General features: G+C 43.8%; 1 long non-coding RNA gene across 4 annotated transcripts in view; it reads right to left on the bottom strand.

The window, feature by feature from the left end:
* Positions 1–8,595: 8,595 nt before the first annotated feature.
* LOC118092664 (uncharacterized) overlaps positions 8,596–26,503 on the bottom strand; it is a 63,411-nt gene continuing 45,503 nt past the window's right edge. For 3 of the 4 annotated variants that reach the window (XR_015946907.1, XR_015946906.1, XR_015946905.1), the window contains one exon: positions 18,629–21,330. This is a non-coding gene — a long non-coding RNA (uncharacterized LOC118092664). Of the gene's footprint in view, positions 17,958–18,628; positions 21,331–26,503 lie in introns of those variants that run through there. The other variant, XR_015946908.1, reaches the window with a different exon arrangement.

The following is a 26,503-nucleotide window of genomic DNA, read 5'->3' as shown; positions in this document are numbered from 1 at the left end:
ATTCGCCAGACTTTTAGAACTCAAGCTTAAACCAGAAAAGAAAGTGGGAATGTTTTGAACCTTTTTAAATTGGATGAAATTTGATTGTGTTTTTTTTTAATAAAAGGCACTTTATTTATATACGTTATAAAAATTACAAAAGCAAATCAAGAAGAAAAAAATACAAAGAAGCGAAAAAAGAATCACAATACGTATAAAGAAAAAGCTTACAAAAAACAAAGGGGAAAAAACATACAAAAAACAGATATACAAACAATTTTTTGAAAAATTGACTTCCGATTGTTTGAACATCGCTTTCCTTTATCAGTTTTTATTTTTTCCTACTTTATCTTATCTTACTTAATTTCTTATAAATTTCCTTCTTATTTACCTAATATCAGCATATAAATATACCATATTTTCCTCTAATCTCTTCATTATTATTATTATCAATAATAATAATATTTTTTCTGTATACATTTCAATCAAAGCATATCACCAAATTTGTATTTACAAATGTAAAATGAAAATGAAATTTGATTGTGTTTTGATGGGGGTGGCTGGCTCGATTGCTTTTCTTCCACACACGTACGCATAAACAGCATGAAGCCCACGAGCTGAAGGAAAGCACATCTATAAACAAGAAAAGCTAATTTTACAAGCTAGATGGGTCCGTGTGTGTCTCACCTGCCTCCCCCATCTGTATCCCGTCTTCCTTGCTGAGCTGCAACTTGGAGAGAGATTTTTTTTTTTTTACGGCGGAGTTGTAAAAACCTGGAAAACAGGAGAGTTTATGGTAGAACCACTAGCAGACCTTTAACTATAGCAGTATTCATGGTTACCACTACAAGGAAGGTATTATGTTGGGAGGGTAGTAAAGTTAAACCTGCCCTCGGGGCATTCTGAAATGTTAACGGCTCGTGCATACACTTAGGTTTTCAGAGCACAGGTGTGTGTCGCGGAAGAGGAGGGTGCCTAGAACAAAGCCGCCACCAGATTATTTTTTGTTGTGTTGTGTAATGTTTTGCTCTGCGCTGGTGGAAACATTTCTCTACTTGTGAACAACTACATTTGATTAAAAGCTGTCAGATTTATCTACTTAGGAAGAGGGAAGAAATATGTGCTTCCCCCTAGAAAGGAAATCAATGTGTCTCTTTGATAGATGCCGACTTGGAAAGCAGGGTGAGTGTCCCTTTAAATGGCCAAGGAAGCGAGCCGGCCAGACACTACCATTAGCCAGGGACATAATTGCAGTGGAGGGAAGCTGGTCTTTATATCGCATAATCCATGTTTACGGAATTGCTTTCTGAGGGCAAGGCAACGAGACTGTTCCAAAGGAAGGAATTGGTGGTGGGAGGAGGCAGGATAGAGGGACCAATCAGGGAGGAGCATGTGCAGAATGGACATTCTAAGGAAAGCTTCCTATTGGCTGATCCAGGTTCCATTAGGGACTTCCCATAGGGGATGGATTGTTCAGTGGCCTGTAATTTACTGATCTAACCCATAGCTGCCAAGTTATCCCTTTTTTTAAGGGAAATTCCCTTATGCTGAATAGGCTTCCTCGTGAGAAAATGGAAAACTTGGCAGCTATGATCTAACCAGTAAAACTAGAGTTCTTGTATGTAGCTAGCATCAATGTATGGGCAGCCAGTAAACTCTGTTTTGCTCCTTTATTCCATTGATCAGTTTTTAGTGAGAGAGGTTATCAAATCCACAGGCTGCCTTGCATCTCCCATACCCACCCAGTTTCCTCTGTACCAATATTCCCATGTATGAGGTACTGATTGTTTGAACCTTGACCCAATCTAGAAAGAAAATACAAAATCTTTTGAAATAAAGAACGCTGTAATAAGGTCAGGACCTTATTTAATTCGGTGGTTTTTGTCTTCTAGGGCACAGTGCTACAACATCCCCTCTCCCCCCCCCCTCCAAAATCCTCTGTTCCATCATGAGGACTTGAAACTTCCTTGAGGCTGCACCACTTAATTTAAATGACGTGACAGAAAGGCTCAGCAACCTTCCAGAAAGTGAAAAAGTTATCAAATATCTCCATTTGTATTAATAACCTGCCCATCTCTTTATGCAGAATGCGGCAGCAAGACTGGTGACTGGGTGTGGCCGCTGAGACCACATAACACCGGTCCTGAAAAACCTACATTGGCTCCCAGTACATTTCCGAGCACAATTCAAAGTGTTGGTGCTGACCTTTAAAGCCCTACGTGGAGTCTCCACCCCCATTGTTCAGCCCGGATTCTGAGGGCCAGCTCTGAGGGCCTTCTGGCGGTACCCTCGCTGCAAGAAGTGAGGTTACAGGGAACCAAGCAGAAGGCCTTCTCAGTAGTGGCACCCGCCCTGTGGAGTGCCCTCGCATCAGATGTCAAGGAAATAGACAACTACAGTATCTGGCTTTTAGAAGACATCTGAAGGCAGCCCTGTTTAGGGAAGTTTTTAATGTTTGATGTTTTATCGTATTTTTAATATTCTGTTGGGAGCCACCCAGAGTGGCTGGGGAAACCCAGCCAGTTGGGCAAGATATAAATAAAATTATTATTATTATTATTATTATTATTATTATTATTATTATTTATTATTATTAAGCAGTGACAGATAGAAATCAAGCACAGCTGTCCTACCGCATTTATGCCCTCATTGCCCATTGCCCCTGATGCCACACATATTACATACTGAAATACTTTACTTCTTATTTTGCTTGCACACCATCACAGATAATGTCGGCTTTTTGATTAGAAGAAGGTACAAGCAATCTTATTTATGAGAATTAATCTCTCCGACATCATAAAAGCCACGAATACACTATATGTTTTATAATGAAATTGGGCTTTAAAAAAGAAAGGAAACTTTCTAGCCCCAGCTCAGGAAGCCAACATTGTGTTAACATTTCTTGCAATACATAAATGGTGCCAAAACCTATTACAGTTGTAGTAAATTTTGATTACTGGAGTTGTTTGTGACTTTATGTCTAGAAGATAAAGATAATATTGAGAATCGCCTCCTTCTTTTTCATATATAAATTACTTCCATAAAATACTATGTTTTGAAAACACACACACACACACAGAGAGAGAGAGAGAGAGAGAGAGAGAGAGAGAGAGAGAGAGAGAGAGAGAGAGAGAGAGAGAGAGAGATGGTTTTATTGCTAGGCTGGAGTAGACTTGACAGTAAAGTTGCAATCCTTGGAGTAAGCCCAGCTGAACACAGACAGGTTTACTTCTGAGTAAACATGCACAGAATTGCATTTTAATGCTACAGTCCTTAGCACACTAAATGTGAGTAAGGCCTCCTAAACCAACAATCCTGAGTAAACATGCATAGGAGGAGTGTACTATAAATGTGTCAAAATGAACAACTACAAATCTAGTTTCTCTACCCTTTTCCCCCTCCAGATCATCTAGCTCAGCCTTCACCAACCTGGTGTCTTCCGTAAATTTTTGATTCCATCAGTGCCAACCAGCATGATGGGAGTTGTAGTCCAAAGCATCTAGAGGGCACTAGGATGGGGAAGGCTGATCTAGTACGATTTGCCACGTGCTTTTCACGTTTCGCCAACTCTGCTCCAAGCCATTAGCTGGTGGGTGTGGCGTGGGTGGCATAAAAAGGAACAGAGACAGAGAAATAAGGGTCACTGTGACCAGGATCCATGCACAATCGTGAAGTGGAGTTGTGATCACAATCTTGAGCAGGCTTTGTAAAAGGACTAACCAAATTCAGGAAGGATAAGCTCTCCCAATGGCTCTTCACTAAACTGAACTTACATGAGCCTATACTTCCAAGGAACACGTTGGGCACAAACATCCAGTGGTCAGCATGTGGCTCTTTGCATTCGTCAAATATTCTATTCTTATGGGAACCCAGATCTCTGGAGCCATGTGGTAAAAGGTAAAGGTACCCCTGACCGTTAGGTCCAGTCACGGACGACTCTGGGGTTGCGGCACTCATCTCACTCTATAGGCCGAGGGAGCAGACGTTTGTCTGCAGACAGTTTTTCCAGGTCATGTGGCCAGCATGACTAAGCCGCTTCTGGCGAACCAGAGCAGTGCACGGAAACACCATTTACCTTCCCACTTGGAGTGGTACCTATTTATCTACCTGCACTTTGATGTGCTTTCGAACTGCTAGGTGGGCAGGAACTGGGGCCAAGCAACGGGAGCTCACCCCGTCACAGGGATTCGAAGCCCTAGGCTCTGTGGTTTAGACCACAGTGCCACCCGTGCTGAAAAGGTTAAATAAAGAATGGATGGATGGATACAGCATAATATAGAATAAGAGCCATTGTTGCACACGGCATAAATAACAAATAAATAAGCCCTCTGCAAGCAATCTGTTGAGACCTCCAGCAAGAGAAATTTGTCTTGGGTGGGAAAGAAAGGGAAAGAGAGAGGAGAAAGAGTGCTGGGGAGAGGTAGGGTGGAGGGATTATAGGTTAGCAAGAAACCTATAAGAAAACTTAGAAAAGAAAAGAAAACTGTTATGTTTAGCTCTGGCTCCATTTGTTTTTGCTTCCTGCACCCACCAATAGATTACCTCTGAGGGAATGCAGCTCCTTAACTTAAACCCTTGCCCATGGTTTAAGTCAGGATCACGGAGCCTGGACTGGAGACTTTCTAGATACAGGTAAAGAAATTCCTTCCAGTAGCACCTTAGAGACCAACTAAGTTTGTCATTGGTATGAGCTTTTGTGTGCAAGCACACTTCTTCAGACTTTCTGCGTGCCAAACATATGTTCTGCCTTTGGGATATGGCCCCTTCCTAATTTTGGCACCCTGACAGAGCTACCTAGATCACCTATATATCTTGGAGCCATTGTGGGTCCTTTAGGAATTGCTCCTCTGTGCAATGTCAAGAGGTCATTCTAGGCTAGGAGTGCTTAATGAATAACTATGGGGCTGCGCTGCTCTCTGCAAATGTTCAAAATTCTTCCTCCCTGCACCCTCCCTGGAAACTTGTTCACAGTTTCCAAAAACATGGGATTCTTGAAGCTGGCAATGATTGGCAGACTAAGTTGGTCCTCAGAAGTTTCCTGATGCGCTGAAAGAGTCTGCATCCATCGTCAATTGTTCTAGCTTTACCGTATATCTGGAAAGTACGACAACAGCATTTTTGCAGGATGGTGGGGTGGGGGAATAAAAGGAAGATTGATAAAGCAAAGCAATTGGAGTTATTTCCTATGCATGAAATTGATTAAATGCTTCACTAAATGGCTTATAAATTTGCCTCTCATATTTCTGTCACCCACTGAAAAAGATTACAGTGAGCCCGTCGATGACCGTGTTGTATACAATACCAAATTACAAAGGGTTGTAAAAACTAATGTTTTGTTTAAAGTTTTGAGCAGGACCATATGCCTTCAGTGACCTTGAGTAAGCTATTCTAATTCAAAACATTTCAAAGTGGATAAAAGGGAGGGGGGTAAAAAACAGAAGAGTGCAGAATCCATCTGCATAATAAACCCCAAAACCTGTGTGATTTAGTCACCACGTAGAACTTTTCTGAACTTCTACAGAGGAAGGAATGTTGGGCATTTACATGTTTATCGCATATCATGGATACAGCATTTGAGAGCTCTGTGGAAGGGCCATAGTTCAGTGGCAGAGCATCTGCTGTGCATGAAGCTCCCTTGCAACTCAGGTAGATCTGGGAGTGTCCCCATACAAAGCTTCCTATCTGCCTAAACTTTCTGCAAGGAAGGACCATCCCTTCTTCCAACTCAGTTCAAAGTGAGATGCCCCACCTGGAGCACTGTGTCCAGTTCTGGGCACCACAGTTTAAGAAAATGGTGGTGGTGGTGATTGACAAGCTGGATGTTGACAACCTGGAACATGTGCAGAGGAGGGCAACCAAGATGGACTAGGGTCTGGAAACCAAGCCTTATGAGAAATGGTTGACGGAATTGGGTATCTTTGACCTAGAGAAGACCTAGAGGTGATACGATAGGCATCATCTTATATCTGAAGGGCTGCCACAAGGGTTTATTTCCTGTTACTCAAGAAGGTAGGATAATAATAATAATAATAATAATAATAATAATAATAATAATAATAATAATAATAATGGTTTGTTTATACCCCGCTCCACTGTCTGGGTTTCCCCAGGACCTGAACCAATAAGAAGAAGGAGACTCTCTGAGTAAACATTAGGAGCAACTTTTGGGTGGCAAGAGCTGTTCAACAGTGGATGGACTACCTTGGAAGGTGACAGACACTCCTTCATTGGAGGTTTTTAAACAGAGATTTAATGTAAGGTAACCAGACGTCCCCATTTCCCCGAGACAGTCCCTGGATTTACAAATCAGTCCCCTGACAAAATCCATTGAAGTTGAAAAGTGTCCCCAGATTCATTGGGGGGGGGAATCTGGTAATCTTAGCTTAATAGCCATATGTCAGGGATTCTTTAGCTGTGATTCCGGCACTGCAAGACATTTGACTAGATGACCTTGGTGCCTCTTCCAACTCTACAATTGTATTGCTCTACATTGAGGGTTGTCTCTTCCTTTGTGTACTTACCTGGACCTAGAGATCATCCTCCAAGACCCTTCGTGGGTGCATCCAGCAAGCAAAGTGTGGGGAGTAACTACTGGAGAAAGCCCTTTCAGTATTGGCTTCCTGTCTGTGAAATATTCTCCCCAGATAAGCTCACCGGGCACCCACTTTGTGGTCTTTTCAGTACCAGGTTGAATACCTGTTGTTGTGCTTATTTTTCGGGGTCTTTTAAACTCTTCGTCTTCCAGTCTAAACATTGTTTAATGCAGGTCTTGGTGTTGCTGAATTAACTCACCACAAGTGCCTAGGCACTGTATTTGCCTGTTCCTTTGAGGGTGAAGCCTCAAAGTTACTTTATATCAGAGAAGGGGACTCTCAGGCTCTGAGGCCAAATGGGGTCCCTGCAAGCTTTTATATCTGACCACTGGAACTCCCTACAGCTCCTTTCCACAGGCCGCACTCCTCAGTAGGGATGGGGGAGAAATTCAATTCAGTTCGCATTTAAAGGAGAAATGACCAAATGCATTGAAACAAAATGCAATACCGAAACACAGCCATCCTGCACAATTCACAGTTCACTGAATTTTGCGGGGCAGATCTCCAACCATGTAATGTGCATAAATTGAAGGGTGGGGTGGGGAGATTGCTTGCAGAAATGTGTCTGTAAGTCAAAAGTGCATACAAGATCTGAATGTTAGGAAAAACATCTCTCTAAAATGCTGGCAAATTTTCATTTTCATGAGGAGAGAGAGAGAGTCCCCCAGAAAATGGCCAGCATAGACCAATGGCAACAGGTGCCCCATGGGGACTGTTGGAGTGGAAGGCAGGGAGCCCAAAAGTAGGTGGCGCCCGAGCTGATGACAGACAGAGCCAACTAATTCTAGTTTTGTCCCCATCCTCTTGCCTGCTGAGTTCTACAAGAGACAATACTAAGACCAGGCATAGGCAAACTCGGCCCTCCAAATGTTTTGGGACTACAACTCACATCATCCCTACCTAACAGGACCAGTGGTCAGGGATGATGGGAATTGTAGTCTCAAAACATCTGGAAGGCCGAGTTTTCCTATGCCTGACTAAGACAAAGGAGGAAGAACCTGACAGACAGTTGTATCCTCTGTCCTGATTGTAAGTAGGCAGGCAGGCAGGGCGGGGGGGGGCTGACTGAGAACAAGCTTAGGTTAGTGGACAGTGCCCCATTTGCTATAATGGGCCATTTTCCACTGCCGGGGGGGCGGTCCTGTTCCACAAGATGGGAGTGGTACTGCCTTTTCCCAATGTTGCTTTTAGCTGCATTTCCTGCATCCAGATCTGTTGCCTGACTTTATCCATAAGGCAGAGAAAGAGAGTGCCTTTTGCTAGGGGCAGACCAGGTCCATCTATTCTACTGTTCTCCTCTGCATATGCTCTCTGTCTGGGAAGGAGGGCAGTGTCCCAGGATGAGACCAGGTGCTTCTTCTACAGGGGTCAGTTTCAGACACTTCCACCCATAGCAATCTGGCCCCAAGGTATCTAACACAATATCCTTCTAAGTCCCATTTTATATATGCCCTACCAGCCTCACACCCTGTGTTACTCAGGATGAGAAACTAATCAGTGCAGTTTGGGCATCTGTGGTTTTGAAAAGTTCAGTCTGTCATCTTGATTCAAAATGTTGTCCAACTGTATCCAGACACAGACAAAAAACCTGCTTCTTGATCTCAGGAACCATCATAAAAAGTTGGTTATGATATTGAAATATACTCAGAGTCGGTAGTGAATTTCATGCTCTTTATTCAGCTCGTAGTCATCAAGGAGAAGAAGAGAAGAATGCCCTTTTCCCAAAACCATCTGCTTATATACATTATTTACACAATGGGCTTTGCGTGATTGGCTACTTCAGGGCTACACCTGCAGGCCAATCAGGTTGTGGATTCACTTCTGCCAGCCTCCTGATTGGCTGCTCCTGCAGGCCAATTAGGTTGCGGATTCACTTCCACCTGGAGTTGGATTGGGTGGCTCCTGCGGACCAATCAGACTGCTGATTCTGGATCCTATTGTTCTATGATTCAGCTCAGTACATAACAGATATTTTAATAGGTGTCCAAACACATAGCAAAAAGACAAACAACTTCCCAAAATATATAGTAGGCAGCACTTTTATTCATTTCATTATATATATTATAATTTGTAGGGTGCAACATAAAAACAATAATACCATGATGCAACATGAAATCAGTAAAAGAGTAGTATAAAAGCATATAAAAACAATATTCATGTGGGGTGTTCAGACCACTGAAGACAGGTTCCTAAGGAAACTCAAAGCTCAAATTGTTGAGGTTTTTTAGGCATTTCGCCAATTTTTCAAAATAATAATAATAATCCCTGGACGCTATTTGTGCCTGTTTAAATCCCGGCGTATAGCAATCCTATCCTGGGGTCAGGGGAAGTCTAGGCAAATAAAAACAACTGAAGCAGCTAGCGTTTGCGGCTTCATTTATAGCAGAGGGTAGGTCCGTATAGGTAAAGCTATGGTTTTCCCAGTAGTGATGTATGGAAGTGAGAGCTGGACCATAAAGAAGGCTGATCGCCGAAGAATTGATGCTTTTGAATTATGGTGCTGGAGGAGACTCTTGAGAGTCCCATGGACTGCAAGAAGATCAAACCTATCCATTCTGAAGGAAATCAGCCCTGAGTGCTCACTGGAAGGACAGATCGTGAAGCTGAGGCGCCAATATTTGGCCATCTCATGAGAAGAGAAGACTCCCTGGAAAAGATCCTGATGTTGGGAAAGATTGAGGGCACAAGGAGAAGGGGACGACAGAGGATGAGATGGTTGGACAGTGTTCTCGAAGCTACAAACATGAGTCTGACCAAACTGCGGGAAGACAGGAGTGCCTGGCGTGCTCTGGTCCATGGGGCCACGAAGAGTTGGACACGACTAAACAACTAAACAACAACAGCAGGGCATTTTGTAGTATATTGTGTCAATACTAGAAAATGACTTTTTCCAGTTACCACCCTGTGTAGGGTGCAGTGCCAAAATCAGAATTTCTCCAACTAATCCCAGTGTTCTTCTCTGGTTTCCCCAATTGTGGAATGCCCTCCCCAGCGAGGTGCGCCTGTCTCCATCATCATTAACTTTCAGGAGGAATTTGAAAACATTCCTGTTCATGCTTGCACTTGGTGACTGTTCTGGCCAGCCCCGTGACCACTGAATGGAATAATGTTTTTTTTATTTAAAAAAAAACCAGAAACTGCTTTTAGATGCTTTTAATTGCAATTGTTTTTTGGATGTTTTAAATGTTTTAGAATGTTTTTGCTTTTTTTGTTGTTTTTAACTTGTGTTTCTGTTTGCTGCCCTGGGCTCTTTGTGGAGGAAGAGCCGGGTATTAAATAAATAAATGAGATCTACACGGGGCAGGAGGTCTTTCAGAGTCCTTTGACATTAAGCAGGCAGCCTCACTAAGTGGTTTTAGATGCAAGCCAACCCGGAACATATAATTCAGTTACCTATCTTGGTTCTAAAAGTTTTACTGATTTTATCTGTGCTTTAATTATAATTGTCTTACTTGTATTTGTTTTTTTAATAGTTTTGTGGCTTTTAGTTGTGTCTTATCTGCAGTTTTATTGTGTGCACAGCTTAGAGAGCTGTTTGATTAGGGAGTTTATAAATCTTTCTAAATCAGAATAAATAAATAAAGCATAGCCTGTTACATGCACAAACAAACAAAAAATCAAATGTGGTCCAAAGGGGCCCAGATTCTGCATTCAAATAAGCAATGTGAAGATCTAACCTGGTACAGAAAACAACCCCCCACTTCAACCAATAACAACATAAGTCTTAAGAACATGTGCAGCTGAAGGTAACATGATACCCATCACGAATCAGGACTAAATTCTCTCCCCCGCCTCCTTAGAAGAATTCCACATTTGCTGTCCATATTCCAGCAGGCTCGTGGGTTCAGGAACAGAAAGGGGGATTCTCTTCCTCCCTCCCCTGCCCCCAATGACTACTTTTGTTTTCTTTGAGATGGAGCTGTAAGCAGGAGAATTTAAGAGATGCCAGTCGTCAGGATGTGACACCGACTCAACGACTTCAAGTGTTTTAACTGACATAATTAATATTTTTAAGGGAGCCACTGACATCGTAAGCTCTGTACACAGTCTTTACCTTTTCAACAGGCACAGTTAATGCTCTGTGACAAAGTATATTATTTCTTGCCTGTAATCCATTCATGAAAAGGTCAATCTCTTACCATTATTTTGTCAACGGAGAAGTGTTACCTTTAGGCAACAAGTTAATTTTCAAATTAAAGAAGAAGGAGTTCTTAAACTGTTGGATTTTTTAAAAAAAAAGAAAAAGAAAGAAACCAACCCACAACCCTGCTTGTTATTTAATGAACAGTCAGTCCTAGGTCGGTGCAGGATTTATGTTTAAGGAAAGCATGTGTTAGGAATATGCAAGAGAAATGCACTTTTAAATGCTCAGACGATTTTTTTAAATCTATGGGTGTGGGGAGAAAGCCTTTGAAGAAGTCTCTTAGCTCTAAAGCAAACAGCCTTTATTTAAAATTCCTACTGAGCCCCCCGTCCCCGTCCCACCTCCTACCCCAGGTTTTTTGATTATTCAGACTTTGACCACACTCATATTATTACCAGTTTTAGTCGTTTTACTTTTATTTATATTAAAGGTGAGGAACATTTTTCAGCCTGGGGGCCAAATTCCCTTGCTGACAATCTTTCAGGAGCCACATGCCAGTGGTGTGCAGAATAAAAGGCAAAAGTGGTCGGTTCAGAGGAAAAGTGACAGTTGTGACTCTTAGCTTTGTATAGTAGGATACACACACATATTCCCACCTTCATCCAGGTAGAACCGGGATATGTCGGGGGAGGACCCCAAGAGAGAAACAGAGAAACCTGGAGGGCCATATTTGACCCCCTGGGGCTGAAGTTTCCCAACTCTGGTTTATACAGCTAACATAGCCCCAACCTAGCACTGACTCACTTAAACCAGTAACCTCTATAAGTCTGAAGAACATGTGCAGCAGGAAGTAACATGACACCCATTGTCATGAGTCAACATGTATTGGTTTTGTTCATTTTCAATCGACAGGGGTGTCATAAACAAAATCCCCTTAGGTTCACCTAGGTAGAGAGTGAGATCATAATCTATGATATGTAACGAGTGCATGCATGATGGCTGCACTTTATTACAAATCTCTGTGAACAGCCATAAGGGCTATAAAATTGACCAGGAGGGAGGGGGGCGCTAAATTCTGCAGCATCAATCTTTGTGCAATGATAGAAAACAGGAAACAACCAGCTATATTTCAGAATTTGCAAACCACGTCTCATGATACGGACATATGTCTGTGCAGCCAATACTGAGCTAAATGGAGGAATGGTCTGGCTTGGTAGAGGGCAACTTCCTACATTACTAGGTTTATTTTATTTGTTCAAATATTTATCAACTGCATTTTCATAGGAAATACAAGAAGGCAGAGTATTTTTTTTAAAAAAAAATCCACAAAACTGCAATGATATCAGTAAGAACTGGTTGGTAAAGAAAAGAAGAAAAACTGGTTGGTAAAGAAATGATCGTGGGTCAAAGGCCGGTCTGAAAAAATACAGATTTTAAAAGAAAGTAGGGATGACTCCTGCCAGCTTTCTATTGACAAGGAGTTCCAAAGGCACACTAAAGGCTCAGCTCTTGGTAAAGGTCAACCAACCCTCAGGGACATGGGGGACCACCCAAAGTGCCCCTTCGGAGGGTCTCGGTGATTGAGGTGGAGCATAAAGAATCAGGTGGCCCTTAAGCTAATTTGGTCCCAAGTTGTTCAGGGCTCTGTGAATTAATACAGCAACCTTGAGCCTGCCCTGGTTCCTAATCCCCAAGAGTTGCAGCTGTATTCAGACTTGGACCCCACAAGTTACACAGTGCTGGATCAACACCCAACACTTCCAGGCAATGCCATGTCCGTCATTTCCCCCTTGCTGCCGCTGTGACTTGTAGGGTTAGACATGCGTCCAGGTGCTTGAAGAGTTAAGCCCTCCTCTTGTGGCGAGCTGGACCGCCCCAGATCCCACGTTCAAAGTGCCCCAGAAGCCTTGCGCCATCTCCATCCAATAACTTGTCTTGTAATTGCTTTACTGATTGCTCGTGTCATCGTGTTTTAGTATATATAGCTCACCCCTCCTCGCCCTCCCCTTGCGCTCTCACACAGCCGCCAACAAGCCAGGGGAGCCATTCTTTATTCATTGTAACTCCCCAACTGCCCTGTGTCAGGTTGCGCTCCAGGCCTCTCTGATAAACATCAGCAGATGATTGGACACACACATTCTTAACATGGCTGACCCATAGCATCTTAGGAGGCAACAGGGAACCTGTCATTATGTGTACAATGCTCTTCTTTCTTTCTGGCCTTATCTTTCCGCAGATGAGGCCGAGATTCTTATTAACTCATTAATGACTGAAGATGTCAGTAAAGACAGCGGTGGCAGAGAAGGCAAAGAGGGCTTGCTTGCCTTGCTTATTTTAAGTCGGGTTGTAATTAGCAAAGTGCTAACTTCTCTCAAATTGGGCAGCTGAAATCATTTGAATTTTTTTTTTAAGAACAGCTTGCAAGGACCCAGTGTGGGACAAACAGAGATATAGTTTGCCTGCTCCATCCTGTTTGTTAAGGGAAAGAAAATATGCAAAAGGAGATTGTAACTTTTTTTAGGGGGTGAGGAAAGAGAGAACACTAGCATATCAAGCTGTGCATAGCTAGCTGGCAAGTTTTACCAGCAGGATATCGAGATTGAATTCTTTATTTATCTTACTGTCCCAGGAATCTAAAATCTTACATAACGTTCTATAGCAAATTGTTTGCTCTAAACCTCTTCCATTTGCTTCCAAGCCTGAAGTTGGAATGTCCCATGGACACTTTCTTGTTTACTTCCTTTCTCTTCTTCTTATTTATGTGTTGAGAGCCAGTGTGGGGTAGTGGTTAAGAGCGGTAGCCAGGGTTTGCTTCCCCGCTCCGCCACATGCAGCTGCTGGGTGACCTTGGGCTAGTCACACTTCTCTGAAGTCTCTCAGCCCCACTCACCTCACAGAGTGTTTGTTGTGGCGGAGGAAGGGAAAGGAGAATGTTAGCCGCTTTGAGACTCCTTTGGATAGTGATAAAGCGGAATATCAATTCCAAACTCCCCTTCTTCTTCTTCTTCTTCTTCTTCTTCTTCTTCTTCTTCTTCTTCTTCTTCTTCTTCTTCTTCTTTCCTCTGATCAACACCTTGGAATTGCCAGTGGAGCAACCCTGGAGAAAAGTGGCAGAGAAGCAGCTGCCATCTTAAAGCTGCCATTTCATACATTATTACTACTCGCCACCTCTGAACTCTTCGAAGCATTTCATAGATCCTATTAGGCTGCAATCCTAACCACTGGCCAGCAATGGCAGGGCTTGGGTGGCAAATGCCATAATTTCACTATGCACTATATCAAGAAGTACTTTTTGTCAGGCCTGAATTTCCCACCATCCAGCTTCACTGTTGGATTCTAATGTTCTTCCCTCAATGTTCTTTCATTCTTCAGAATGACGCTGGGCGCCAATCCTCAGTGGCCGACTCACCTCCTTTCACTCTGATTGGCTCTGATCAGCACAAAGGGTGAGAAGGCTTATTCTCAGTAGCTAAAACCCTCTCCTTTCATGCTGATTGGGCAGCTCTAGCATGCTTGAGACAAGAACCCTGCTGCAGAAATAGTAATGGATCTTTGACCCCCACCCTGCCACAACTCTGGACAAGCACACCTCTCCTCCTGACCCAGAGACCACCTGCTCCGTGAGTTCTACTATTGCGGAAGCATCTTGCTGACCTTGCATGTATTTTTATATCAGCATTCACCGTTTAAAGAGAACTAGGAGCCCATAATCGAGTCAACAGCAGAAGAGCGGAGGGAGAATTCTGACGTCAAAGTGAAGATGGGTTCAGAAGCTACTGGAAGATACAGTAAAGAAGCCCATGACAAGTCATGATAAATGGGTCGTTATAAAATTCATGTTTAGGCCGCACCGGTCTGGGGATAATGCCATTCGTCATGGCAACACAAGGGCACTAATGAGCCCTCATTGCATATTCATGGCTGTGGAGTCTGTGTGTATGTGTGTGACTCTCTGTTCCCCCCTCCCCAACCTAAACCAATGCCTAGTAAAAATCCTCTACCTCTAAGCTGAAACTCGGCGTTGACTCTCTCTTATTTGTGATGTTGCAGCAATTATACTGTAAAAGTGCTGCCCAAGATTGATTGCTTGGATCTGTGGTTCAATTGTAAATTAGAAATACACATCCTCCCTGGGGATCCACAGCCCCCTATTTGTGATTAAGAAAAAAGCCCCATAATAGACTAATAGCCAAAGTTCCCTCTCTTTTACTTTCAGGCAATTAGCTTGATGAAATGGCCTCTTTCTGTGCGCGCTAGAAGTGTAAACCGATATCATAATGAAGTATATGATGTTTATTCTATTATTTTCACCTTCTTGTGTATGGGGAAGGAGGCGATGGGGGGGGGACAGGGAGAGAGAATGCATAAGTAACGGGCTGCTTTGTGTGGTGACTTTACTAAGTGTAAAGCAAAGATCTTCCTGAAAGAGCCAGGGAGCCTTGCTGTGGGTCTTTAAATTAAGCTGGTAAGGGTGTATGTTTCCCCTCAGAGACCCTATGCTCTGCTCCAGGAATCCTGTTCTTTTATTTTTGGAGGAAAGGGTTGAAGGGAGACCTGGAAATTGAAAGCACATCCTTCAAAGAACTTTGCATTAGCTAACCTCACAGTTTTTCCACCATGAAATGGGCCTCCCAGACAAAACCCTAGAGGGGGGAGGGGGGAAGGGTTCCAGATTTGAGAGGGCCCTGGACGATGCATCATCTGGCAGCGCCCATCATAAGAATGTCAAAAGAGCCTGCTGGATCAGGCCAGTGGCCCATCTAGTCCAACATCCTGTTCTCACAGCAGCCAACCAGATGCCTATGGGAAATCCACAAGCAGGAACTGAGCACGAGAGCACCGCCGCCACCCCTCCTGTGGTTTACAGAAACTCAGCTGAGGTTCTCAGTGGGTCTGGTTTGGCTTACCTGACTCAAAGCAGTGCTGAGTGGCCAGCAATAGCCACTCTTTAAATTCCCCACATTGCTGCACATAGTTGCACATAGGTGCAGGAAATTATAAGGGTGGCTAAATCTAGCCACATGGCACATCTTCCTGGTCAGGGGGTGGGGCAATTGAGGAGAGGGCAAGACAAGCCTTGTCAGGAGCCTGACTGCTGGGACCTGGAAATTACCAAAGGATGCTGGTTGCTGGCACCAGCCTTGCTAGGGAGTTCTAAGAGTGGGGAGATGTGGAGAAGAATCTTCCATTGTCTGCACTGAGCAGACAAGGACAGCAAATTAAAATACACATGGCAACTGTTTGTTAAGATTGTTAAGGGTTGTTATGAGTTGTTGTTGTTGTTGTTGTTGTTGTTGTTGTTTAGTCATTTATTCGTGTCCGACTCTTCGTGACCCCATGGACCAGAGCACGCCAGGCACTCCTGTCTTCCACTGCCTCCCACAGTTTGGTCAAACTCATGTTCGTAGCTTCGAGGACACTGTCCAACCATCTCGTCCTCTGTCGTTCCCTTCTCCTAGTGCCCTCAATCTTTTCCAACATCAGATTCTTTTCCAGGGAGTCTTCTCTTCTCGTGAGGTGGCCAAAGTATTGGAGCCTCAGCTTCAGGATCTGTCCTTCCAGTGAGCACTCGGGGCTGATTTCCTTCAGAATGGATAGGTTTGATCTTCTTGCAGTCCATAGGACTCTCAAGAGTCTCCTCCAGCACCATAATTCAAAAGCATCAATTCTTCGGCGATCAGCCTTCTTTATGGTCCAGCTCTCACTTCCATACATCACTACTGGGAAAACCATAGCTTTAACTAAATGGACCTTTGTTGGCAAGGTGATGGCAACTCTTAACAAACTACAGGTCACAGGATTCTCTGGGAGAAGCCATGGTTGTTCAGGTGGTATAATAGTGCTTTAAATGTATGGTGGGGTTCTGACCCTATAAAGGTGTTTTCGCATATGAAGTCGCCTTTTCACCAGTCTCGAAGTGTTGTTTCATCACAGAAGGAAAAGCAAAGAGACTGGCTATTCATAATGCAAATAAACATTTTAACCAATGCCATCTTCATTTTTAAGTTTTGCATTGCAAACTCCACAGAAGCAGGAGCTTCACTTGTGAAAACTCTCCTTGCTGTGTGCCATATTTTTGTGTGTGCATGTTTTGTATAGACTTGTACACCATTGTCTTTTTGCCTGACAGTCGCAGCATTTAAAATATGTTGGGGGGTGACACCATCCTTTCACCTAGTCCAGACATATATTACACAGAGGATGTTCTCATAAACAAGGCGCTGCAGGCTCTGATCTTATCACTTGCCTCTTCCTTCTTTTCAGCTCCATTCAATGACATGCATTTCTGCTAAACTTTGCTCCAGTTTCTGCTCAGGGGGCAGGAAGGGGGAGGAAATCACGCTAGGAGCAGCAAGATATGCTGCAAATCAGGATGGGCAAGTCAGGTGCTGGAGGAGGGCAACAGGGCAGCAGGCTTTGCAATGCAGTTTTCTTGCTGGTCCGAGCTAAATAAGTAAATGAGGCCTTTTGTAGGATATGTGATCTTAGGACTCAAACATACTATATCTTCCCATTGTTCCATCTACCTCAAGGACAGGGAACCTCATGACCCAGCGGTGGAACTTCATGCTCCGCCACTGGGGGCGGAGAGCAGACGCGCTGCCCCCAGTGATGTGGCACACGTTCTGGGGGCAGGGCACACATTTTGGGGCGGGGCATGCCGTGCGCAGTGGCAGCCTGGCGGGGCACATGTTTTGGGGGCGGGGCGCACTGTGCGCAGTAATGTAGTGCACGTTCTGGGGGTGGGGCGGGCAGCATTGATGGCGCTCCTGGGATCACGTCGCTCGTGGCACGCTGCCCCCACCGCCCCTAACCTCCTACGCCCCTGTCATGACCAGAGACTGAATGTGGCACTCTAGACCTCTCTCCCTGGCCCATAAGAATCTCCCCAGGCCACACCCCTTTCCACCCCAACACTCTCCTTGAGCATTTTTGGCTTGGCTGGAATGTGCCACTGAAGTCTAATCATGCCTCTTGCTTGCCTGGACGGATGGCAGTGTGTGATTGTGTGTGTAGAAATTAACTTGCTGTACAGATATACCAGTAACACCTGTTATTCCCCTCACATTTGTTTCTGGCCCCACCCACCGCTGACATGCAGCAGCAGCAGCCCACCCCCCAGGGGGGGGAAGTTTGCCTAGCAGTGAAAATGGCCCCCAGGCTGGAAAAGGTTCTGGATGCTTGATCAAGCTTGATAAGATTTAGCATTGGTGCAGCACTTCCAAGGCTTCAAAGCACTTCCTATGCATGGTCTTGTTGTAATCCTTGCCTCTTCAGACAGTGATAAGGAACCAGCCACCCTGCAGGTGCATAATTGGGTTAGACTGATGGGAATTGGAGTCCACTCAATATCTGGAGGCCCACAGGCTCCCCACCACTGTCACATGTAAGATCCGTATTATCTCCCTCCAGGACATATTACAAATTAGGGGGGGGGGCGGTGACAGAGACCAAGAGAGAGGAGCTTCTGAGAGGGTTTGTGGTAGAGGCAAGACTTGAATTGAAGGCTTCATCTTTCATAGCCCAGCTTCTTAGTCACTACACTGTAGTGGCTCGATGTTATGCCAGTTCAACATTGTCTTTGCTGACTTGCAGCACCTCTCCAGGGAACATTACCTGTGCCATCTGGAGACTGAACCTGGGGTATTTTGAGTGAAAAGCATGCGTGCTACCATTGAGCTATGACCCCTTCTCTGTTGGTTGCAGTTTTGCAGAAATAATCTATTGAAAGTTAGTGGTCCCAGTGCTTAATCAAAGGACACATGCCAAGCTATGACTCTGGATTTAGTTCTTTCACACTGATTGGCTAAAAAGCTGTGATGTCACAGAAGCCATTGGCATGTTTGCAGATCAGCTGCAGTGAGAGAGAAGGTGAGGCTGAACTTTACAGACTGATTTGGTCTAACCAGCTAGTTTTTTTGGTTGCAGTTCAACTATATTTTTAAAAGCAATATATGTGTGAGGGAAGTGGCACATTCTTACTTTTTTATTCAGGCAATTTGCACAGCGCTTTTCGTCTTCTCCAGCAATATAACAGTTTTAAAAAGCAGATGTTATCAACCTTTTTTTCCCCTCCTAGTGGCAGCAACCAAGCTTTGCCAAAAGTTAATTCCTTACAATGAAATTAATCCCAGAGGTGTAAATATCTTCAAGATCTGCCAGGTCTTTTAAGATGTGCCAATAGCAAGATCAGGCAATTAGAACTGTTCTCCATAAGTGTTGGAGCCTTACAACATTAATAGATCATTTTAATGGGGGCAATTTTTAAAATTTGTATTTAATTTGCATGATTACGATGCTGAGTGTGCTGTGGACAGCTCAGTCAGGGGGAGAGTTATTGCAGCTATAGTCATTGTGCGTTGGTTTCAAGGATCTGGGACAGAAGTCTAAAACTGGCACTCTTGCATCTTCTTGTCCATATGAAAGTGCTTCCCAACTAATGTATGACTGAAATCAGGGGTGCCAGTAGTTATCCCTTACATGGAGCTGTCCTGGTCCATCTAGGCCAGTATTTTGTTGAGCAGCTGCAGCTCTCCAGGATTTCAAGCAGAGAGAGATCTTCCTCACCTCTACCACTTGAGACTCTTTAAAAATGGGAGAGGCCAGAGATCTAGTCTTAGGACTGTCTGCATGATTTGCCACTGATGTTTGGACCCTCCCCTTGTCTAGAGCCAACAGGTCAGATTCCTCACTGGCCATCCTTCAGTGAAGACCACTTGGTTCCATCTCTTTCTGACCTCTCAGTACCACTACAATGCCCATTCTAAGTGCTTTCCAGCTCCAACCAAACTGCCAGTGAATGGATTTTGTTATCCGATCAGTTAATCCATCAGGCAAGTTTGGAATGGAATCCAATCAGTTAGTTGCCAAGCATATTGTTTGTTTGTAGTAATTAAGAGCATAGCTGCCAAGTTATCCCTTTTTTAAGGGAAATTCCCTTATGCTGAATAGGCTTCCTCGTGAGAAAAGGGAAAACTTGGCAGCTATGATTAAGAGTGTGCTAAAACTGAATTCTATGGTTTCTACACAATGATTTTGTATTCTATATAATTATTTTGAAGACATGCTATGATGCCTTTCCCCTCAAAAAAAGAAGCCACATCTTTTTATCTTCTTTGTTGTGGCTATTTCCCCTGGCTGTTGCTTGTGGCTATTTCCCCTCTCATTGCTGCATCTTTCACCTTCTTGGATTAGTCATATAAGTGATTCCAACCAATCAGGGAACACAGAGAACATCACTGTGCCACAAAGCCAATGGGACTTACCGTAGCTATGTGGCAAATGAAGTCATTTGGGGGCAAAAACAAATGTGGGGAATACAGATGAATGTGGGATGTTGTGTTTGTTTGTTTGTTTGTTTGTTTGTTTGTTTGTTTGCTTGCTTGCTTGCTTGCTTGCTTGCTTGCTGCAACAGTGCCCCAAAAAAATCATTACAAAAAGGAGATGTGCATTCTTGAAAATGTTCCCTAAAAATATGACTAGTGGCAAAATACTCAGAATTCAGCCCCCAGCAGCATTTTCCCCCCTTTCCCCCCTTTTCCTTTTTGCCTGAAACCCTTTCCAAAAATAAGATCAATTGCTCAGAATAATAATCTTTCAACAGTAGCTCATAATCCTGCCCATGTCTCTCCATTTCATTCTTGTTCATGTAAAATGTGGTCTATAGAGAACACGGACTTCAAAACATTCCTGGCTTCCTTATGCAACCCCACGTCCCCCATTTCTTTGCTGCATTAGGTGCAAATATTGGGGTCCTTCTAATACTGAGAAGGAAAATATCACATCTCTTCTCCCCTTTCCCCCCCCTTCCTCAATGAATTTATTTCGCTTATATTTTCACAGCCCAAGGAAACAGAATGCAATTTTTTTTCCCTAATCTTCCTAATGTAATGGAATTTGTTCGGATGAAACATGAGAACTTTGAACAACGAATTTGCAGTGTCGCTTCCCCCCCCCCCCCCGGAGGAAACGCCATTTCTGCTGTCTGTAACCACTTTCATCTCATACAAGATTGTTTGACTTTTGCCACACTTTCTCAGCTCTCCAGCCAAGGATTCTTTGCCTTCCTCTCCATCTCCTTTCTAGTATGAGCTGCTGTTTTTCATTTCCACCACCCCTCACCGCCCCCCTAAAAAATAAAACCATTCTGAAGAGGATTAGAAATATGAGCTCTTCAGGCCATACGCACCGCATCTTTGAGAAATTCTCCAAGGAGACATGCGTGTTTTCAAGTTGCTGGAGTGGGAATCCCATTTGATAATGGAAAAGTGCTCCAAGGTATGAATTGTGCCTCTGATGTTCCTCAACATGCATGTCTGAAGTCCGTAGCCACTGAACTTTCTTAAGGCTGTGGTTTTTGAAATTTGTTTTTCTATCCATCTCGCCAGACAAAATTTCCAGGTCTGGGGATGCAGACAAGCAGAGATTTGTTTTGGTTTTCCTCCTCTGAGAATGGCTTCTGACGTCATAATGGGACATGCAAGTTTATCACTTGGGGGGGGGGAATTTAAGTGCAAAGGGGCATTCAAAAATAGGACTCCCGCTCCACTTGCAGTCCAAAGCGATAGAGTTCAAGAAGACTTTTGCCACTGCTTCTGCTGTTTCTGTGAACTAACATCATTGTCCTTGCCAGAACCTCAGTGAAGAATGTTGATTTGTTCTCTGTTGAAGAAGCTGCAAAAGAATTATGTCCTTTAAAGAGAGAAACAAGCCCCAAATGCATGGGGCAACTTTCTAAAAAACCAAACCAGACTTCCTCAACATGTTTAGATTTCCCCTCTCCCCTTCCTCAGTTTTGTTTCAGATATATGCAGGTCTTTTGCAAAGCTCCAACTCAATGTTACCTTAATACAGCTAACTGCATGAGTTTGCACATTGTCCTGCTGGATCAGGCCAAAGGCCCATCCAGTACAGCTTCCTGTTCCCCACAGTGGCCAATCAGATGCCTCTGAGAAACCAACAGAGAAGGGACGAGCACAACAGCCCTCTCCCTATTGGTGATCCCCAAAATCTGGTATTCAAAGGCAGATGGACTGATGGACTGATTCAGCATAAGGCAGTTTCCTATCCCTTAAATTTGCCTCCCCATGGGGGTTTTACTTGAGGATGGGCAAATTTGCTTCTCTTAGTTTCTCTCAGATTCTCATTTTTCCAGTCTTTAGTTCAGTTCTACGCATTAGTTTTTTTAAAAAAAATACGAAAATTCACGTGCATCTTAATGTGAATTTCCCCCACTATACATGTTTTCATATGACATTTTGCCTAATGGACATATTTTAATGTTTTTCCTAATTTTTTTTATTTTCCCTAACAGAATGAATTCTTATACGTTATTTTCATACCTTGGTTCTCGAACGTAATCCGTTTGACTCCTGAAACCATTTGAAAACCAAGGCACGGCTTCCGATTGGCTGCAGGAGCTTCCTGCACTCAAGTGGAAGCCGTGTCGGAAGTTCGGCTTCCAAAAAACGTTCGCAAACCGGAACACTGGCTTTTGGGTTTGCGCCGTTCGGGAGCCGATTTGTTCGGGAGCCAAGCCGTTCAAGTACCAAGGTACCACTCTATATGCATTATTGTGCCCATGACTTGGCAGAAGAACTGCATTGCAAAATTCAGAGCTGTGCAGATTTCAAAAGATAGCTGTGTTTCAGTTTATACATGTGGATTGTGTGCATACAGGTTTGAATCCATACTCCATCCCCAGTTGCAGTACATAAGAAGAGCTTTGCTGCCAGATCAGACTGAAGGCCCATTTAATCCAGCATCCTGTTCTCACAAGGGCCAAGCAGGTGCATACTGAAAGCCCAGAAGCAGGACCTGAGAGGAACAGGATTCTCCCCTCCTTCAATTTCCAGAAACTGGTGTACAGAGGCATACTGCCTTCATCAATGGAGGTAGAGCATAGCCATCATGCCTAATATCAATGGATAGCCTTATTCTCCATGAATTTCTCAAAACCTCTTTTAAACCCTCTCCCTTTTTTCCCTTCCTTCTTTCCTCTTCCCTTTGCAACTGCCAAAATTTAAGCCTTTTTGTTGTTGCTTATGTCACTATATAAATCATTACGTGCTGATAGAGCTATGTGAAAAAAATGAGCAATTGTGAACTATGAACCAAGGGTCTATAGCAGGCATCCCCAAACTTCGGCCCTCCAGATGTTTTGGACTACAATTCCCATCATCCCTGACCACTGGTCCTCTTAGCTGGGGATCATGGGAGTTGTAGGCCAAAACATCTGGAGGGCTGCAGTTTGGGGATGCCTGGTCTATAGAGTGTGTGCTTTGCATACAGAAAATTCCAGGTTCAATACCTGACATCTCCAGGTAGGGATTGGAAGACCCCTGTCTAAAACACTGAGGAGCAACTACCAGTCAGGGTAGACCAGGGCCAGGGAACTTCCAGACTACATGTCTAAGCAGCCCACCAAGTCTTCCTCTGTGCCCTTCCAGCCTTTGACTTGATGATCCAGGGGCAGGACAGTCAATGGGATAGAGCAAACATGCAACAACTAGCATACATACTCAAGCAGGGACAAAGCACTTTTGATGCCTGTTGCACAGGCTGCACTGGCCAGAGAAAGCTCTCTGTCTGGCCCAGCACTATGATGGAGATGTATACTGTACACCCTCTGCTCAATGGGAAGATGTGTGCCTCTGTGTGTGCACCTGTGGCAACTGCATGTGGACGACGGAGCCAGGATATTCTGGTGCAATTGGCCAAAGATTCTGTGCAGTTACACCAGGCCAGTACAGCAGCCACTGCAGTGACTGGGCTCTTTGCTAGTAAACAGCAGTTCTTGAAACAGGCAGCTTCCAGTGCCCTTCAACTCTTTCCTTGCACCGCCTCTGGGGGTCTGCTTTGTCAATGGACCTGGTGTTACCATGCCGTCACTCTTCCAGGCAGCCATAGACAGAGATTTATCCCTGACTTACCAAGGGTGAATGTCGACTGTGCTGTTTTAAGCTGTAATGGTGATTAAATCATAGAACATTCGCTATTGTGTGTCCCTCTGATTTTTATCTCCATCCTTTTCACATTTCTATTCACTAAGCGAAGGCATGAGGCTTAATGCAGTATTTCTGAAAGGTCCCTGGACAGATTTAGTGCTGGAAAGGAATATATATAGACAGCTGGAATGAGGTACCCTGTTTTTACTACAGCGAATGCCTTGTATTTTAATATGCTCTTCTAGCCAATGCTAAAATGCCTTCCTGGCATGTTCCTCCTAAGGTCATTGGTGTTATTTGGAGGTTTCAGACTTCCTAGATTTTGGCAGCACACTCCCTGGGATTTGGTGGATCAAGAATGGAAATTACAAATCCCAGTTTGCTGTTGTGCATGCTACCTTTCTACACACACAAAAGGTGTAAAGGTGTAGAATTACCTGCTTTCCTTCAAAAGCAAAGACAATATGATCTAGTCCTCATGGAGAAAAGACGTGGATTGAATCTGCAAGCAGTCACTGTATTTGGGCAGGTGCCACTGGGTCAGGAATAGATCTGAGTTATCATGCCTTATTCCATATGCTTTTCAGTCAGGTGGCACACAGAGGAGTATGGGAACCAACCCAGGAGCAGGAAGACTCCAATTCAAAGCAATTTAAATAGCTGACCAAATAGTTCTTAATTAGAGGAGGAGGAGAAGATCTGTTTCAATAAACACAAAACATTCTTGCTGCAAAGTCAATCCAGAACAGCCTTCTGATTCTGACAATGACCAGTCAGATACTGCTTAGTACAAGGGGGCTACCCTCCATATGCTGCGGAAAGAAAGCTCCCACCCTCCTTGACCACTGGCCAGGCTGGCTGTGTCTGATTGGGGTTGTGGTCCAAGGACATCCCTCTTTGCCTTTCTCCAATCCCCAGTATTCAGTAGTATGCAAAGTGGCATGCTTTGATTCAGTGCTTTGAACACCATGCCTAATAGGTGGCCTTTCCTCTATACTATTCTCGATCAGCCAATGGTCTCACACAGTAGAAGACTGCTTTCTACTGCAACAAGGACCTTAGCATACGAAGGTCCCAGGTTTAATCCCCAGCATCCCCAGGTAGAGCTGGGAGAGTCCCTGTTCCTGAAACCCTGGAGAGTTTTATCAGTCGGGATTGTTGATGGAACAATGTTCTAACTTATTATAAAGCAATTTTGTGTGATCCTATATTCCTATCCCATTTCTGTTCACCAGACCTCTACAGTTCTATGATTCTGTGACCTCAAAGTGGTATACATGGGAGAGGTAGTCTCCCATCCATGGAGACTTGAGACCCAAAGTAACCTTAGCTTCAGCAAAGTGAAGCCAATATGATGGATGCAGCATTCTGTGATGTCATCATTACTGACAAAATAAATAAATAGTTCAGCCAGACTTTTTAAGGATTTAGCCTGACCCAAGACCCAGATCAGCACTTTCCCAACAGATTCAGGAGCTGCTATGAACCCCTGGGACAAACCAAACTCCAACAGTTGTAAGCTATCACCACACCATATTCTCCAACTTGCAGCAGAGGAAAATTGGAGTGCTTGTCCTTCGTGGTCGTGCTCCCATGCGCATCACATGATTCGTGCAAGAGCACAGCACCACAAAATGTGCATCTTTCAAGGCTGAGCTCTCACAGGAGCCAAAACAGGACATCCCAGGATCCAGTCAGAAGCTGGAATGTCTTCTGTTATTCCAGGATGTCCCATTCAAAGCAGGACAGTTGAGAGGTATGCCACACCTGTTATCTATCCATCCAAACTGATCCAGGAGATTATCAGGCTGTATTTTGAATGTCTCCAAGGTCTCAGGGAGCAAAGACTAAATAATCATTCTCTGCTTCTCGAGGCCTTAGGCAGAATTAGCCAAATAGCACAGCAGCCATTGTGACCAAAGAGATCCAAGACACTGGTTTTAGAACCAAGGCTTTGCCAGGATTGTCCCTGGGTCTGACTCGGTATAAGGTGCCATCCTTTTTTTACTAAAGGTAGCCCAAGAAATTGATAATTGTGGTAGGAATGAGGAACTGAATTGTCTCACTTGGACATCTGCTGCTACATGAACAGTACATTACGATGGAAAACTCCAAAGTTGAGGTTTTCTCCATCAAATCAACATTACAGACTTATAATGCATTCTTTAATTAGATGTCGCTATTAACTGGACTGTTGCGTGATTTAAATCTGGATGTTAATCTCTGTCATTCTACGCTGCCATAGTTTTTATGACATCGAGCGAGTGACTCCTTTATGTAGTAATCTATCTGAAAACCACCTTATTCCCCCCTCTTTCTTTTTTTAGAAGAATAAAGGACATGAGATTGAAATGAAAGCTTTTCTGAGTCCGTCCATTAGTAATTTTCTGCTTAGTATTTGAAAAATGGCTCATTTTAATTGCTTCACAGAGGAGAAAGCTATCAAAGCTAATGCTCTTTCTTTCCAAACTTTTGTAATTATTTCTCTTGGACTCTTATTTGAAATGGCTTGAAAATATTTTCATTAAAATGTAGATTTCCCCCCACCCTTCTCTCTCTCTCTCTGTCTGTCTGGATGTCTGTCTCTCTCTCTTTCAAATGGGCTTCGATTCCCCAGTGCTTACCCACCCACCCCACCCCCACTTTTTCTTTGTTTGGCTACTAGCTTTTAACTATGTATAGATGAAATCCAACATTTGAAAATAGGAACGAGGGGACATGTCATTAGCATTGCTAATATTGACTGGGATTTTATTAGATTTGGATTTCATATCAAACTGCATGGTTTCCAAGGAAAACAATATTTATGGGAATGTTCTCTCATTCCTGCCACTCCCTGTCAACTCCCCACCCCAAAAAAGAAAAATTCTGAAAATTCACTAGAATAGTTTGACCCTTGT

The sequence above is a fragment of the Zootoca vivipara genome, chromosome 13 (assembly GCF_965207765.1).
Source record: "Zootoca vivipara chromosome 13, rZooViv2.hap1.1, whole genome shotgun sequence".
Taxonomy (NCBI): Eukaryota; Metazoa; Chordata; class Lepidosauria; order Squamata; family Lacertidae; genus Zootoca; species Zootoca vivipara.
This window is presented reverse-complemented; position numbering and strand designations above follow the sequence as displayed.